Consider the following 16,815-nt stretch of genomic DNA (forward strand, 5'->3'; position numbering starts at 1 on the left):
CATTTGGAATGTGAGTTGGTTTTTTAATTTTTTGACTTTTTGACTATTTTAGCTTGGGCTAAAAAGTCTCGTTTGGGATGGATTTTTTAGCTTTTGTGAGAGAAAAAATAAAATGATTATGGTTTGGATGTGATATTTTGTTTTATTGAGTTAAAAAGTTTATTTTGTCTTTTTGTGACTAAAATAACCCCAACCCAAACCTTAACCTTTATGCCAAACCAGCTAATTCAAGACAAAAGGCATCGTTTGGCAACTACATATTTTAGTCAAAAAGTCACTATAAGTTGTCACATCACTCTCTCTACTTTTATGCACATTTTTTTGTAAAAAGTCAAAAAATTACTAAAATAACTTATCCCCAAACGAGGCCAAGTTGATTTTTTTGCAATTCAATTTAAAACTAATAAGGAAACACCTAAAAAAAAGTTTTAGAAAGTTCAAAACAAGTCTAAGTAACTACAAGGTGGTTGGCCTAGTAGGTAACGATTGGAGCTTGCAAGTTTGCTTCGTCCAAAGTCTCAGGTTTGAATCCCCTAGCCAGCAAACACATACCTTGGGGCCACGGACCGCAGGGCGTAAGCCCTATTTCGGAAGGCTATTATTTGGGATGATCTAAATAAGTGCACTTTTTGACTTTTTATGAAATATGGATTGGGTTTGGATTGGGTTTGAAGTGATGTGTTAGAGAGGTGATGTGACTTAAATAAGATGATGTGACTTAAATAGGATAGTGACTTTTTGACTTTTTTCAAACATGCCAAACTAGCCCTTAGTCTGGTGCGCGTAAACTGGCCTAGGATACCCTACATAACAAACAACAACAACAACAAAAGTCTAAGTTGACTAAGGCCTATTTTGAAAAGTCACACTTTAGTCCAAAAAATCCTTATAAAAAAGTCAACACTTTTTTTTTAATTTTTTTACAAGTTTTTTTCGTAAAAAGTTAATTTTTTTATAAAAAAAAAAAAGTCAAATTGCAAAACAATCCTAAATAAATTTTTCCACAAATCCATAAAATGTACCATGTCAAAACCAAATCAACTTGAGAGTAGACAATGAGCCCAAATCCAGGGTAGCCTTCATAAAAGAAAACCACTGAACTATAAACTTTCTTTGCTGAATAGTTAGAATTTTTGTTGATATATTCCATAACATATTGTCATATTTGGCCTTAAATGTTATTCAAACTACCATTACTAAGATGATGAGTACTTGGTTTGTCAAACTTTTGGGTAAAAAAATACTTTAATAAGAATCTCCTTAGGATATAGAGCACACCATTACAAGAGGGCTATTAATACAAAAGCCATATATAAGATGTAGTATTGAAAGGCTATAGTAATACCATTCATAAACAATTAATTCTACACTCATTGATAAGAATAATGAAATTAATCCTATTACATAGTCAAAAAAATATTGCTAATTCATTATTTCATTCAGATGCATAAATTATTTCTAACTCACTATTAAAAGTTCTTCCACCTATTGTTCCCCATGTTGACATTGGATTTGTGGAAGCAAATGGACTGTGGGGAACTGTTAGAGTGTCTCCAACTCCTTCCAACATCTGCACCACAACTTTCATCGATGGTCGGTCCACTGGGTACCATTGTATGCACCAAAGTCCCACAATTGTTAGTTCCCTTATAATTTTTGCATCCCCGTCTTCCTCAATTTGTATTCCTAAATCTTTTCCTTGATCCAAACGTTTATATATCCATTCCGAAAAGTAACACTCGCTATTGTTTTGTGTTACCGTATTTTTCCTTCCTCCAACCATATCTAGCAACAACATCCCAAAACTATAAACATCTTATTTGTATGACACGTTCCCAAAATTCATGGAGAACACTTCGGGTGCAATGTAACCCACAGTCCCTCTAGCAGTAGTCATGGAAACAACACTTTGTTCCTTTGAACACAATTTTGCTAGACCAAAATCAGAGATCTTCGGGGTAAACTTATTATCTAACAAGACATTGTGAGGCTTAATATCGAAGTGCAGGATTTGTTGATCACACCCTAGGTGAAGATATTCAATTCCTTTAGCTATGCCAAGAGCAATGTCATGCAACTTCTCCCAACCAAGTGAATTCTTCTCTTTTCAAGTGAATTGTATGGTAAGAACTCATAAAGAAGAGCTCTTCTGAATCCGTCAGCACAATATCCCACCAAGTGAACCACATTGATATGGTGGATTCTACTCATTGTTTGCACTTCATTGATGAACTCATCACCAGTTCCTTTCACATTGTTGAGGATCTTGACCGCGACATGAACATCATTGGAAAGCTTGCCTTTGTACACTATTTCGTAACCTCCTTGGCTTACTTTGTCCTAAAATTGATTTGTTATTTTCTTGATATCTGCATAGGTATATCTTGCAGGCTTGAGAGCTTTGTAATCCTTCAAAAATTTGTCAATCTTTACTTGATCCTCTTTTTTCATTTTGTTTGATCTATAGACAAGATATATTGTAATGACAACCATAACAAAAAGAGTCAGGCCTAGGACTCCACCTACAATCATAATAGACAATGTTAGTAAATTTCTACCTCCTCATTGACAATTCAAATTAAAAAAGAGGAAGGATCAATTCACCTGCAATCTCTAGTTTTCTCAATACACCTGCAAAAGTTTAAAAACTTCTTAAACTATCACCTTTAAAATACATATACACACAAATATATATATATATATATATATAATTAAAAATTTTACCATATAGATTCATAATAAATGCATTTTTTAATGATATGGAAAAGAAACTGACATGATAGAATCAGATATCCAAATAGGGTTAAACCTCCTCAGACAAACAAACAAATAAATAAATAAAAACCATTAAATCAATAAATAACAAAGGCCTAATCAGGTTCTCAACACATCCTCCATTAGGTTTACTACCTCTAACAGAAAGCACATAACCTAATCTATATAGCAAGACTTATCATCGTCGCACAATCAACAAGGCTAAGTAATCTAATAGATCAAAACAAAATAAAACAAGGGCATTGAAGCTAAAATGATTTGGTTGCCCAAAGACGTTGGATTGAATTTTTTTTAATTGGGTACACTATTGAGTTGTAAATAGGTAAACAAAATCTAAGCCATTAATTTGGGAAAATACCGACGTTGCACACATCTGAAACTTAGATTGGATGTCCAGTTCAATTGTCTGAATTGGAGAGAAGAAGTTCGGCCCAAATTTCAATTCAAAATTGTGGTAGAAGATGACATCATTGTAAAGTGAACACAATAATTACACATGAAACAAGATGGTAAACAAAATATAATAATCGGAACTTGAAGTAAAAGGGTAGTGTCACGACCCAAACTCGCCCCTATGGGTTTAGCATCGTAACCAGCCAGTAATCTGCGATTACCAAAGGCCTGCTTAACAGTAATGACAATAGTCCAGAGTAAAGGGCTGGCAGAAGCCAATCAGTAAATAAAAGATGTCCAATGAGCTGTGAAAATCTGAAATGGAAGAAAAATTTTATGGACAAAACCACATTCATAACCATAAACACATATACATATCAGATACACATAACATCCAGGTTAGGGACCTAATCCCTACACCATAGCTGTACAATCAAGTCTTATTCCGTCGGTACAAAACAGGGACAAAAGGGTGAATATGAAGCACCCCAAAAATAGCCTTGGCTTGAGCAGACTCGAAACCTCGAAATGAGGCATAAGGGTTGGTTGGACAAAACATGAGCTTAACTCGACGCTTCTAGCTTCGGTTTGGTGCCTGGCCGCCTACATACATATATAAACTGTGAGCTAAAGCCCAATGAATAACAAATGTGTAAAGGGGTTAAGAATGAATGTCCTTTCAGTAATCAAAACAGTCATTTGCATCAGTAGATCAATTATTCGATCAGTGGCTCATATTTCACGTCATATCAGTCATTTAGAAACCATAGCGATCATACGTGGTACATCCAATAGCAGAACAATACAGTATGTAACGCCCTTAAAATAATACATAAAATCCATCACTTTAGACATGCATTGATATAAAAGAAATCAACCATTTCTATTCATCAGAGTAGTTCTTACTACAATATTACATGTTAACATCAAAAGCAAATGCCCTATGGGCTTACAGCCTTCCAAGTCAACACTTGGTTACACAAAAGAAGAGTACTAACTCTATACAAAATAAGCCCTTGGCTTGATATACATGTAATACAAACAAAATAAACAAAAGGAGTCTTCAACTCTCATCATCATCCAAGCTATGTCCTTGGAGGTGGCATGCTACCAGTACTTGAAAATATTGTCCCATATAGGGTGAGCCAACGCCCAGTAGAGATATGCTAAATACAGTATGAGCAATAACTAAGTCATTAGCAATTTATAAATGTTCAATTCCCATAAATCATTTCATAATCCATTTCCTTTACATGACCACTATGTCCATGTTTCATTTCATTTTCCATTTCTTATCCAATTTCCCATTTGCAACAACGGCTCAGAACCTGGCCAACAATTTTCATGAGACAGTGACTCATATTAAACGTTTCTCATTACACAATAGATAAGCCTACTAGCTATATCAACATCTCAACAGATAAGCATACAAGTTGTATCCACACTTCAACAGATAAGCATATGAGCTATATCAACACTTCCATAGATAAGCATATGAGCTGTATCACCACATTATCTGACAAGCATATGAGCTGTATCAGTGGAGTCCATCCCCTATCTCTTCCCAAACAACATCCGGTTTAGAGGTCCATCCCCTATCTTCCCCTAAACCGTGGAGTACATCCCTATCTCCTCCCACACATACAACGTATATACACATAGGTCATATACACAATCAATCAATACATAACGTTAATATATTCTACTAACCGTCATACTCTATGACACATCCAATTGATTAGTTTTAGTTTACCTAATCATCATGCATTGTCTACAACAATCATAACTACCCTCCACTGGTAGCCCAAAGCAATTATTTCTAAATAGATAATAAAAGCTCCAACAGATACAATATCAATGTTTTCAAAAGTGAGCGATTAATAAATCCAACTCCACCATTCTACCATATAATGAGCCAATTTCATTATTTCCAACTCAATTCCAAATAACCACAATTTTCCCAAATTAATTATACTAATTAATTTATACAACAAATTAGGGTTTTCTACCCCTCTTCCCAATATCAACCTAATGGTCCATATATCAACAACCAACATCAATATCTTTATTTTGAAACCCAAAATACACATTTTTGAATCAAAATAACGAACTCCTTTTTATACGTTTTGAAACCCTAGATCCCAAATACAAACCATTTAACAAAATGCTCAAAAATCTAGGTCAAAACCCATAGTCGTGAGTAGGAATCCCTACCTCAAATTCGGAGCCCAAGGGAAGAAGATGAAGAAAGTCAAAATGCTCCAAACCATAAGTTTCTCGGATCAAAATGTAGCCCTCGACGATCAACCAAACTTTAACAAAGGCCAAAGGTGAGGAAATAACTCCTACTAGATCAATACTTAGAGAGAAGTTTGAGTTTTAGAGTGAGGTGCTCTCTAATGGCTTTTTTGGAAAAATAAGAGAGAGAAAGAAAGAGTGAGAAAAAGTGATTTAAAAATGCCCCACAGCCAACTGATATACGACATTTCCGCTCGAGTGGAAAATACAACGCTCGAGTGTCAAGAACAAAAACTAGGTCTGCTCGAGCGCGAGAAGGACCGCTCGAGCGCCAAGACACAAGAATAAAGTACATCTGCTCGAGCGAGAAAACCAGTCCGCTCGAGCGCAAATTTCCCTCTCCCAGAACTTTCACCGAGACAGTACTACCCGCTCGAGCGCCAACAAACCCGCTCGAGCGCGATCAGCTCGAGCGCAGGAAACCCGCTCGAGCGTAGAAATCACACTTGCAGAAGTTTTGCAGGGACACGAACTACTGGAAGTGTGCAATCTCCGCTCGAGCTCCAGAACACCCGCTCGAGCGGTCAACCAAAAACCAAACTCCGCTCGAGCGCAGAATTACCCGCTCGAGCGTAACACTAAAAACCTGGGCAATAACACTAGAGACCAAAACTCATCCTACCTGTTTAAAACATGCCCAACACATCCTAAAACTCAAACATAAGGAATTTAAAGGATGACAACAAGGTATACAACCACCAACCCCACGGAAACAAGGTTCAGAATACAACAAATACAGAAAGGGAAAACTGGGATCGCTATACAGTAGGTCTTAATAGATCGAACAGTCAGTTGATGTCCATCGAAACAGTAAACAGTATTGGTTCCAAACATTGGAACTAACAGAGATCTCTGTAACAGTAGCAGTAACAGTAACAGTAACAGTAACAGTACAGTAGCGGTAACAGTAATAGTAACAGTAACAGTACAGTAAGTTGCTGTGGATGCCACGAGTACAGTTCATGAAATAGGACAAACATTCATTCAGTAAACAATGACACTTTAGAAAGCAGTACAGTCGATCGTTCAGAAAATACTTATGATTGAGCATATCTTTACAACATTGTTACTCACAGAGTATTGGGTTATAGGTAGGCTAATCAGCGTCCTCGGATGCCAACCCTACACAGATGCAGAACGAACACACACTAAATTACACACTCAGGATTAATAACTTAGCCCCTATCTTGACTTGGTGTGGTTCTATAACATTATCTTCATTAAGATGCCTTAAACATGGCCTAGGAATGCCTAGGATGGGATGAGGATGCAAAAAATATGCACTAACAACATTTCCAAAATTTGCTGAAAACAGGGGTCTCGCTTGAGCGTGGCTTTCTCCGCTCGAGCTAGCCTACCGAAACAGAGAGGTCGCTCGGGCGTAGACTCCCTCGCTCGAGCGGTCTGCAAAAACACGAAAAGTATTGGTTGCTGAAATTCTCCGCTCGATGCTCGCCTGAGCGTGAGACACGGTTCCTCACTCGAGTTCAGGTCTCGTCGCTCGAGCGTGCGTCCGCACATGCAAAAACTTGAGAGCTTGCAAGTTACGCTCGAGCGGAACTCCGAAAACAAAGGTGGTCGCTCGAGCGTGGAAGCCAAAATCTGGGTTTTCCAGATTTGCTCCCAAAGCCCAAACCAAGAATCAAACATACCAAAACTCATCCTTTTGGGCCAATTTTTTGGAAAACACTTAGAAACTCATAATACAACATGTTTTGAAGATCATTTCATAAAATCAAGCCCAAAGGTGTGACAATTAAGCACAAATTTAAATGTAAACATGAAGAACAATGCAGGAACATAACATGCATGAGTTCTTATAAACTCTAATGCTCCAAGATATGATCAAATGCAAGATTGAGCTCAAAAACATGGTGAATTTCTACAGTATAACCATAATATGAACATGCATGTGGAAATTCACATGAAAATTATCTTCAGATTCAATGATATGGACATGCATGCAAACATTGTTACTCACTTCAACACTTTAAGCTAATTCTTGACTCTAATCACCAATTTTCCCATGAACCATTCATGTAACAACTTAAATTCAAAATTAAAAGAATGAATTTCCTACCTTAAGTCTTGAATTCCAAGTGTGGTAGCTTAAACATGCAATTCTCCTTCAATTCCTCTAAATTTCAAGCCAATCTCTAGATGAATTCAATTTTCCCCTATTCTCCCTCTCTCATGGTTTGGTCTTGAGGAGATGGTAAAATAATGTATCAAATGTGTGAATTAAGCCCCAAACAATGTCTCTAAAGGTGGCCCACTCAATGGCAAAAACATAAATAACCTATATTCAATTAATCTAGCCTTATTTGTTCTAATTTAATCATTCCAAATTGAATTTTAATTAAACCTACCATAAAATCATATAAATCCGAATTAGCATATAATCCAAATTAATTTCTGAATCGGTAGCCGATAAGGCTTTCAATTCGTAATTCGAAAATCAAAATATGAATAGATCATTCAGTAAGAAACAGATAGAAATGTTTAAAACAACACACTCATGCAATCAATTTAGGATTTCCTCTTAATCAATTACTTATCATGCTTAATCAAAAATTAACGCTAATCAGAGGTGAGGGTTGTCACAGTCTTCCCCCCTTAAAAAGAGTTTGGTCCTCCAAACTCGAATTACCTTCATTTTGGAAGAACACTGGATCCAGGGGGAACAATTCAGGATATCTTTTCATCATATCGTCTTCCCTTTCCCAAGTGGCATAAACACCACCATGGTTTTGCAAATCCACTTTCACTAACGGGATTTCCTTATTGTCACGCCCTAAACTTGCCCCTAAAAGTTTGGGCATGACCTATTTAGAAACGGATATAAAATTCGGTTTGTATAACATATGGGGCCTGAACGGAAGCATTTATCAACGCAAAATAAACATCCATTGGGCTAATATTAACATGCTAGGATCATACACTTAATATCAGGTACTTTAATGTATATATATCTAAAAAAACACACGCGTAATTATATATATATATATATATATATATACAAATATACAGACCCATTCCCGAGTCTGAGGATGTGACAAAACTATGTTAAGGGAAGTTAATCATGTTTTACAACACCAGACAAAAGAGTTAGTGCACCAAGCTAAAAGTTCTGCAAGGATTCCACAAAATGAATGGGCTTCGTCTAAGTGCTTGGACGTACTGAGGTTGACAAAAGAGAAACGAGCATCATAGGTTAAGACTGACCTTCAGGTTGGTTACCTACAGAAGCAGACATAATACAGAGTGAGCAAGACTCAGTGAATAATAGTACATAAATAATTTACTGAATAAACTCGAATTGTAATGTATGTAAGTGCAGAGAGCATATGTATAATTTTATTCTATAAACATGTTCAGCATAACCTTGGGCCCAACTTTTGTACAGAGTGGCTTCAAGCCCAATAACATACAGATCACCCTCAGGCCCAGTAAATTTTACAGATTGGCCTTTGGCCTTGCAGACTTTACATATTGGCCTCTGGCCTAACAGATTTCACAGATGGGCCTCTGGCCCAACAGACTTTACAGATTGGCCTTAGGCCCAGATATCTACAAAACAGAGTAGTTCCAGAGTTGTACCAATGTATGCAGATTTTCCAGTCATTTCTAAATGTTAACGTAATTAACTCGCGAAAAACAGAGCGTTAATAATAATTATTAACCGTAGGTAAATGTATAACTACTGTACTAGTACTCACTGTGCTGTAGCCGAGTGATTGTTCCTCTCGGGTTGTGACCTACACACATGCACAACTCATAGATTAGTTCCTTTTTCCTTTTTTAAATCATTTCCTAATTCATTTCGCTTTAGTAGCTCCGAAAGGCATAACAAGAAATTCGTAATGTCCGTACCTCGTTCGGAAGGCGGTCTTTTCAATGTCCTCTGCTTGTACTTTCAACTGGTGATATTCGGATCTAAGGACAATTTTGGAGAAAACCTGAGCACCTTGCAATTAGTCAAATAAGTCATCAATATGAGGCAATGGGTACTTGTTTTTCACCGTCGCCTTGTTCAATTCACGGTAGTCAATGCAAAGCCTTAATGAGCCGTTCTTCTTTTTCACAAATAAAAATGGCGCGCCCCACGGTGAAGTACTGGGCCTGAAAAACTTCTTATCCAACAATTCTTACAGCTGAATTTTCAATTCTTTCAATTCGGTAGGTGTCATTCGGTATGGAGCCTTGGAAATTGGTTGTGTACCTGGTAACACCTCAATGGTGAACTCAATCTCCCTATTAATCAAATCCCCTGGCAAATCATCTGGAAAAACATCTGGGAATTCTCTGACTATAGGAATACTGTCCACATTAGCTTTAGTATCAACAGGTACAGTCAATATGCAACATAAATACCCATTACACCCCTTTTTAATTAATTTAAATGCTTTCATGGACAAAATCAGATATGGGGGAGGTACTACACCAACTCCGTTAAATACAAATTTAGGCAATCTAGGTGGACGAAAAATAACTTGTTTCATTACACAGTCTATGGAAGCATGATATTTTGTTAACCAGTCCATTCCCAAAATTACATCGAAATGGTCAATATTCAAAGGCAGTAAATCAACATACAAAAGCGCATCCCTAATAACAATCTCACATGCAGGATACACATAAGCACAAGTCATGGATCCCCCAGCAGGTAAAGATACAGCTAACAAATAATTCATAGGTTCCAATGGTCTATTTAATTTTCGTGAAAAAGCATGCGAGACAAACAAATGTGTAGATCCCGAATCAATCAGAATATAAGCATTTTGAGCACAAATTGAGAGTATACCTGACACAACTGTCTCGGTGTTCTGTACATCTCCCGGTACAAGTGCAAACACCCGGCCTTGCCTTAAAGGTTCCCTTCCAGTAGCTTTGGGATCGGGTTTTGGTGTAACAGTTGATGCTGTGGCACTAGCTGCGGTACTACTAATGCCTTGAGACGTGGAAGGGCAATCTTTGACCATGTGACCCACCTTGCCACACCTATAACATGCCCCAGAAATTTTGTAGCAAACCCCCTTATGTCTTTTTCCGTATTCGGAGCAGGGTGGTATGGAATTGTTTTTCTAACTAAAGCTGCTTGTTGACCCTGTGTTTTGCTTTTTATTCAATGAGTTGCTCCGGCCCTTTTTGAAATTAAAGCCTTGCCTCTTACCCCGCCATTCAGTCACCGGTGTCTTAGTCTATTTCAATGCTGCAACATTTGTTTCGGCTATAATTGCTCGGTCAAAGACATCCACATATTTGAGCAGTTTCAAGACATTAATTCGATCAAGTATCTCCACATTAAGCCCGCCTTCAAACTTTCTGGCCTTTTTATAATCAGTATCAACCATGTGTGGTGCATATCGGGCGAGTTCAGTGAACTTAGATTCATACTCTGCTACTGACATGGTACCCTGTTTCAATTGCTCAAATTCAGTCACTTTGCAGTCCCTGACACACTGAGGGATGTATCTCTCATAAAAAGCTTCCTTGAATTGAGTCCAGGTCATGGCATTGTTAGGATCACGTATAAGCATCCACCACCGTCTGGCCTCTTCTTACAAGGTAAATGTAGCCAGTAAGACTTTGTGTGCCTCGGAACAAGGGAACACTTCAAACAGCTTTTCAGTTTCTAATATCCATGCTTCGGCCTTTAGTGGCTCGAGACCTCCTTGAAATGTTGGTGGCTTCATTTTATTAAACTTTTGCGTCAAGGCAATCACATTGTCATTGATATTTGGTTCTGGCTGTACTAGATGAGGTGGGGGCTGTTGGTTCTGTTGTTGTCTTAGAGCCTCAGTCAATAGTTCAATCATTCTTTCCAACCTCGCCATTCTTGCTTCAAATGATTCAGATTCATCGGTATTTCTTGCATTCTCCATTTCACTATATGCAATACAATAATAATAAACATAGGAAAATTGCTTACTTATGCACATTAACACATATATACGTATCATGACCGCACACGCTTTCTTATGCTCATGCAATGCCCTAATTACTTTTCTAGGACATCCTATAGCTCATTTGGACACGTGTGTGCGGTATAACTCGTGCTTTGATACCACTCTGTCACGACCCAAACCCGCCTCTATGGGTTTAGCATCGTAACCGGCCAGTAATCCGTGATTATCAAAAGCCTGCTTAACAGTAATGACAATAGCCTAGAGTAAGGGCCTAGCAGAATCCAATCAGTAAATAAAAGATGTCCAATGAGCTGTGAAAATCTGAAATGGAAGAAAACTTTTATGGACAAAACCACATTCATAACCATAAACATATATACATATTAGATACACATAACATCCAAGTTAGGGACCTAATCCCTACACTATAACTGTACAATCAAGTCTTATTCAGTCGGTACAAAACAGGGACAAAAGGGTGAATCTGAAGCACTCCAAAAACAGCCTTAGCTTGAGCAGACCAGGAAACTTGAAATGAGGCACAACGGTTGGCTGGACAAAACATGAGCTTAGCATGATGTTTCTAGCTTCGGCCCGGTGCCTGGCCACCTACATATATATATATATAAATTGTGAGCTAAAGTACAGTGAATAACAAATGTGTAAAAGGGTTAAGAATGAATGTCCTTTCAGTAATCAAAACAGTCATTTGCATCAGTAGATCAGTTATTCGATCAGTGGCTCATATTTCATGCCATATCAGTCATTTAGAAACCATAGCGATCATACGTGGTACATTCAATAGCAGAACAGTACAGTAGGTCTTAATAGACCGAACAGTCAGTTGATGGCCATTGAAACAGTAAACAGTATTGGTTCCAAACATTGGAATTAACAGAGATCTCTATAACAGTAGCAGTAACAGTAACAGTAACAGTACAGTAGTGGTAATAGTACAGTAACAGTAACAGTACAGTAAGTTGCTATGGATGCCACGAGTACAGTTCATGAAATAGAACAAACATTCATTCAGTAAACAATGACACTTTAGAAAGCAGTAGAGTCGAGCGTTCAAAAAATACTTATGATTGAACATATCTTTACAATATTGTTACTCACAGAGTACTGGGCTATAGACAGGCTAATCACCGTCCTCGGATGCCAACCCTACACAGATGCAGAACGAATACACACTAAATTACACACTCGGGATTAATAACTTAGCCCCTATCTTGACTCGGTGTGGTTCTATAACATTATCCTCACTAAGATGCCATAAACATGGCCTAAGAATGCCTAGGATGGGATGTAGATGCAAAAAAAATGCACTAACAACATTTTCAAAATTTGCTGAAAGTAGGGGTCTCGCTCGAGCATGGCTTTCTCTGCTCGAGCGAGCCTACCGAAACAGAGAGGTCGCTCGAGCGTAGACTTCCTCACTCGAGCGGTCTGCAAAAACACAAAAAGTATTGGTTGCTGAAATTCTCCGCTCGATGCTCGCTCGAGCGTGAGACATGGTTCCTCGCTCGAGCGTAGGTCTCGTTGCTCGAGCGAGCATCTGCACACGCAAAAAATTGAGAGATTGCCAGTTACGCTCGAGCCAGCATTCCGTTGCTCAAGCGGAACTCTGAAAACAAAGCTGGTCGCTCGAACGTGGAAGCCAAAATCTGGGTTTTCCAGATTTGCTCCCAAAGCTCAAACATGCCAAAACTCATCCTTTTGGGCCAATTTTTTGGAAAACACTTAGAAACTCATAGTACAACATGTTTTGAAGATCATTTCATAAAATCAAGCCCAAAGGTGTGACAATTGAGCACAAATTTAAATGTAAACATGAAGAACAATGCAGGAACATAACATGCATGAGTTCTTATAAACTCTAATGCTCCAAGGTATGATATTGAGCTCAAAAACATGGTGAATTTCTACAGTATAACGATAATATGGACATGCATGTGGAAATTCACATGAAAATGATCTTCAGATTCAATGATATGGACATGCATGCAAACATTGTTACTCACTTCAACACTTTAAGCTAATTCTTGACTCTAATCACCAATTTTTCCATGAACCATGCATGTAACAACTTAAATTCACAATTAAAAGAATGAATTTCCTACCTTAAGTCTTGAATTCCAAGTGTGGTAGTTTAAACATGCAATTCTCCTTCAATTCCTCTAAATTTCAAGCCAATCTCTAGATGAATTCAATTTTCCCCTATTCTCTCTCTCTCTCACGGTTTGGTCTTGAGGAGATGGTAAAATGATGTATCAAATGTGTGAATTAAGCCCCAAACAATGTCTCTAAAGGTGGCCCACTCAATGGCAAAAACGTAAATAACCTATATTCAATTAATCTAGCCTTATTTATTCTAATTTAATCATTCCAAATTGAATTTTAATTAAACCTACCATAAAATCATATAAATCCGAATTAGCATATAACCTAAATCAATTTCTGAATTGGTCGCCGATAAGGCTTTCAATTCGCAATTCGAAAATCAAAACATGAACAGATCATTCAATAACGAACAGATCATTCAATAACAAACAGATAGAAATGCGTTTAAAACAACATACTCATGTAATTAATTTAGGATTTTCTTTTAATCAATTGCTTATCATGCTTAATAAAAAATTAACGCTAATCAGAGGTGAGGGTTGTCACAGGTAGAAACTGGCTAGAGTAAAAGCGTACCCATAGATGGTCGTTTGGGCTTGTCTAAGCATTCAGTTGTTTCATTTAATAATAATTTACTGTTGCTGCCATTACTGTTGTTATTCTTGAATCTACAATACTTGCCTTGTGCTTCACAGTTCCCACATTCCGGTTTGCTAAAATTCAATTGAAGATCATCAGAGGCATAACCAAAAATTTCATATGGAAGTGACATGTTATACATCTTTGTGAAAGATAAATCCGGGAATGACCAAGAATCAGTGGTATAAACTTGGTGACTCTGGTCACTAAGGCAAGCAATCCAAGACCCATAAAGCCAAAATTGATCCAGTGTCTGGGAACAATTGATGAAGCTAAGGTCGCTGTAGTCGTCGTACTTTGATAGGAATTGGAAGGGAGAGGCAGATAAGTCGAGGTTTTGAAGCTGTCGTGGGAAGCATCGATGGGGGTTTGATATATGTATGGTCTGAGATTCGTAGTTGATTTTCTTGACAAACACATTCACAAAATTTGGGAGCTGGAGCATAGGGTATATACTGGGAGGAGTGCAAGAAAGATCAAAGCTAGGATGATACCAACCACAGTAGTCGGGTTGTTTCCTTTTTAGGCGGAAAGGGAATCGAATTTCAGGGCCGTGATGTTTTCTACAACTTGTTGGCATGATGCACTCATCATGTTGTTCCTTTGCTCCTCCAAGTTCTAATACTGTAGCTGCTGCTTCCATTGGTACTAATAATATGACTATGAGCAATAGAATTCCTTGGAAAATTGCCATCTTAATTAGTTAATGGCTAATATTTGATACTCTGAAACAAAATCCCAACGACTCTGCCAAGTGTGTGTTTATCGTCGAAGAATTTGCTAATAGCGGTGTTGTTGGGTTATATAGACAAATTTTGTTCTGAGGGCAAAAAAAAAAAAAAAAAAAAAATTCACTAATTTATGTTGGAACAATCCTCTATGTAAAATAAATAACCTTGAAACAAAGAAAACAAATAAAAATAAATTACTTATAGAATTTATTTTACCAAAATGAATAAGTACAAAATTAGACCAAGTCGAGTATGTGATACTTTGTACAAAATTAGACCCAGTCGACCAAGTCGAGTGTGTGATTTTCAACTTCATTCTTATATTGAATGAAAGTTTCCAAAGTTTCATCATTAGTTCGAATTAAATAAACATAACTATATCTAGTATAGTCATCTATAAAACTGATAAAAAAAAAAAAATTTCCCACCTCTAGTTTGAATTGATTGAAAATCACAAATGTCATTATGAATTAATTCAAGTGGTTCCGTACTTCTTTCAATTGAATGGAAATGAGTTTTAGTTAATTTTTCCTCAACACAAATTTTACATTTATGATTTAAATCAATTTCAAATTTACGTAAACATTCCATATTAGTTAATCTACGCAAAAATCCATAATTAACATGTTTTAGTCTACCATGCCACAAATTTGAAGACTAAGCAAGTAAGAAGAAAATGTATTCTTATTAACAACAGAGGGTACAATAGTTATTACATTCATTTTGAAAAGGCCATCAGACAATTAACATTTTCCTACATACATCTCGTTTTTGGTAAGTACAAGCTTGTCACTTTCAAAAACTAGCCTAAACCTATTTTTACTCAACAAAGATTCGGAGACTAGATTCTTGTGAAATGTCCAGTACATGCAGCACATTGTTGAGAGTGAGTTCCTTTCCAGATGTCATCTTCAGAATAATCTTTCCTTGTCCTTCAACTTTAGAAGTCGAGGAGTTGTCCATGAAAGTTGTTCGCCATTGTCCACTACAGAATAAGATGTGAACATCTCTTTTTCGGCACAAATGTGGCGAGTAGCACCAGTGTCCACCCACCATTATTTAGGATTTTTGACAAAGTTTACCTCGGAAACAACTGCAGAAAGATTTATGTCCTCAACACCATTGGAGATTTTGTCCACTTTAGTCATATTGGCTTGAGCAGGCTTCTTGCTTGATCTTCTTTTGCCTTTGCGCTTGCTATGACAATCTTTGGCACAATGTCCCTCTTTGTCATAAATGTAACATTTGCCATTAAACTTGTACTTCTTGATTTCTCTTCCTTTAGAGCCTTATGAGGAACTATCTCTAGAAAACTTCTGTTTCTTTGCTTTTAGAGCATGTTCCACTACATTTTCCTTAGACTCCTTAGGATGTTTACCGGCCCGCTTCTCAAAATTGTGGTTGTCCTCCTCAATCCTCAAACGCACAATCAATTCCTCTAAAGTCATTTATTTGCGCTTGTGTTTGAAGTAGTTCTTGAATTCCTTCCAGTCTTGTGGTAATTTTTTAATTAAGGCAGTAACTTGGAAGAATTCATTGAGAGACATATCGTCTGCATGAATGTCATGCAAAATGAGTTGGAGATCTTGAACTTGGTTGACCACAATTTTAGAATCAACCATCACAAAATCTAGAAATCTGCCTACTAAGAATTTCTTCGAGTCAGTATCTTCTGTTTTGTATTTTTTCTCCAAAGACTCTCAAAGTTCCTTTGCCGTCTTGATAGAATTGTAGACGTTGTACAATGTATTATCAAGTCCGTTCAAGATGTAATTTCAGCAAAGGAAATTTGCATGTTTCCAGGCCTTGACCGCAACAACCATTTGCTGGTCCATTTCATCCACTTTCAGAGTTGGAGCATTTTCATGGAAAAAACGTGTCAGGTTGAGAATAGTAAGATAGAACAACATTTTCTGCTGTCATATTTTAAAATCAGTTCCTAGGAA

The 16,815-nt window shown here is 37.3% G+C and overlaps 1 pseudogene; it reads right to left on the reverse strand.

Annotated features, from left to right (window-relative positions):
* Window positions 1–1,435: 1,435 nt before the first annotated feature.
* LOC114308987 (rust resistance kinase Lr10-like) lies at window positions 1,436–14,830 on the reverse strand (annotated as a pseudogene).
* Between the last annotated feature and the right edge of the window lie 1,985 nt (window positions 14,831–16,815).

This window comes from Camellia sinensis, chromosome 8 (assembly GCF_055761805.1).
Source record: "Camellia sinensis isolate YWXY chromosome 8, ASM5576180v1, whole genome shotgun sequence".
NCBI classification, from domain to species: domain Eukaryota; kingdom Viridiplantae; phylum Streptophyta; class Magnoliopsida; order Ericales; family Theaceae; genus Camellia; species Camellia sinensis.